Here is a 2,373-nt window from a genome sequence, read left to right as displayed (position 1 = left end):
AACTGAAATACTGAGTTACATGTAATCAAGGAAAGGGAAATCAGTTGAGTTGTTTCTTTGAAATATTTCCTTACATACAAAGTAGGAGCAGGAGTGGCCACTCAGCCCTTCGAGCCTGCTCCGCCATTCAATAAGATCATGGCTGATCCGATTACTCCTCATTCTGGCCTACTCCTGATAACTTGTCTCAGTTTCTTGCTGAAATAGTTCTACTTTTTGTGGAACAACAACAGAAAATGCTGGAAAAACTCAGCAGGCCAGGCAACATCCGTGGAGAGAAATTTGAGTTGACGTTTCGGGTCGAACCCTTCTTCAAAACTGGAAAGAAAAGAAAATAGATCGAAGGCAGGGCTGCGATCGGACAAAAGAAGTGAAAGAGACAAAAGAAGTAGAAGAGACAATAAAAGGTGTTCGAAGCCATCTAGTATACTGTATTCGCTGCTCACGATGCGGTCTCCTCTACATTGGGGAGACCAAACGCAGATTGGGTGACCGCTTTGCGGAACACCTCCGTTCAGTCCGTAAGGGTGACCCCGAGCTTCCGGTTGCCTGTCATTTTAATTCACCGCTCCATTCCCACTCGGACCTCACCGTCCTTGGCCTCTTGTATTGTTCCACGGAAGCTCAACGTAAACTCGAGGAACAGCACCTCATCTTCCGATTAGGCACTTTGCAGCCTTCCGGACTCAATATCGAGTTCAACAATTTCAGATCATAACCTCGGCCCCCATTAATTTTTTACCTGTAATTTTTCCACTCCATTCCCCCCCGCATCCCCCGCCTTTCCTTTTGTTTCTCTCTCACACCTGGCAGCTATCTCTTGCCCTGCCAGTACACTTCACACCCACTCTCAGCCTATTACCATCTTGTCTAGCTTCGAACACCTTTTATTGTCTCTTCTACAGCTTTTGTCTCACTTCTTTTGTCCGATCGCAGCCCTGCCTTCGATCTATTTTATTTTCTTTCCAGTTTTGAAGAAGGGTTCGACCCGAAACGTCAACTCAAATTTCTTTCCACGGATGTTGCCTGGCCTGCTGAGTTTTTCCAGCATTTTCTGTTGTTGTTTCGGATTTCCAACGTCTGCAGTATTTTGCTATCCTACTTTTTGTGGCATCTTCTTTCAATCTACTATTTCATGAGTGAATTACAGTATTTTACTATGACAGGTCAGTCTATTTGAAAGTGCTGTACTACAAAGTATTGATACTTTTACATAAATAGCAGGCTTATGTTTGGTGTTCTTTTAGACTCTTTATGGGCTATTGAATAATTTATATTTCAGCCCAAGATGCTTCTTGGCTGCTTGTTAGATTCGTGTTTGCTTTAGATGTACTATATTACAGAAAGGAAAAATGATTGAAAGATCAGTAAGTTTTAAAAGAAAACATTTGGGCTTCTTGCAGTTGACCCAAGAGGCGTTGGTTGATTGCAAGTCGTAGGCGTGGCTCACATGACGCTCAGTCCATGTCACTATCGGGGCGGGGCTGCAGGTGAGACATGTGGGGCTGACCCTTTGGACCAGTCCCGCAAAAGTTGCTGAAGCCGCGGCAATAATGGTCCTGAGACCCATCAGGACACGGAGGCAGCTGGAGACCCTGCTGAAGGAAGAGGAGGACACCCTGGTGGTGGTCTTCTTCGCGGCCCGATGGTGCAACAACTGCGCCAGCGTCAAGCCCTTCATCCAGATGCGGGCCAACCAGCACCGCGATGTCATCTTCGTGGAGGTGGACGTCGATGAGTCGGAAGCTCTGGCCCGGGCTGCGGCCATCACCTGCATGCCCACCTTCCACTTCTACCGGTGCCAGCAGAAGGTGGGCGAGTTCTCCGGGACCAAGAGGGAAAAGATAGACCACCTGATAACGCTGCTCAAATAATTCTCACGTGTTTCAAGCAAAAAAAAACCGATTAAAAGTACCTGTCTTGCGAATGGTTGCATGTTATAGAACCTCACAGCACAGAAGGAGGCCATTCGGCCCATCGAGCCCCTGCTGGCTTTTTTGAAAGAGCGATCCAATTAGTTCCCATGTCTGGAGGGCCCGCGCAGGCCGCTTACCAGCTTTGCAGGACTGGACAGACTAGATGCAGGAAGGATGTTCCCGATGGCCGGGGAGTCCAGAACCAGGGGTCATAGTTTAAGGATAAGGGGTAAGCCATTTAGGACTGAGATGAGGAGGAATTTCTTCACCCAGAGAGTGGTGAACCTGTGGAATTCTCTACCACAGAAGGCAGTGGAGGCCAATTCATTAAATATATTCAAGAAGGAGTTAGATATATTTCTTAAGGCTAAAGGGATCAAGGGATATGGGGAGAAAGCAGGGACCGGGTACTGAATTTGGATGATCAGCCATGATCTCATTGAATGGCGGAGCAGGC

At 47.3% G+C, this 2,373-nt stretch overlaps 1 pseudogene; it reads left to right on the top strand.

The window, feature by feature from the left end:
• The first annotated feature begins 1,496 nt into the window (after nt 1-1,496).
• Nucleotides 1,497-1,920, top strand: LOC147096825 (thioredoxin pseudogene; annotated as a pseudogene).
• Nucleotides 1,921-2,373: the final 453 nt, after the last annotated feature.

Source organism: Somniosus microcephalus, chromosome 34 (genome assembly GCF_052327205.1).
Source record: "Somniosus microcephalus isolate GS21.2 chromosome 34, FLI_Smic_1.0, whole genome shotgun sequence".
NCBI lineage: Eukaryota > Metazoa > Chordata > Chondrichthyes > Squaliformes > Somniosidae > Somniosus > Somniosus microcephalus.
The sequence above is the reverse complement of the archived record's forward strand: the minus strand, read 5'-3'. Positions and strand labels throughout refer to the sequence as shown.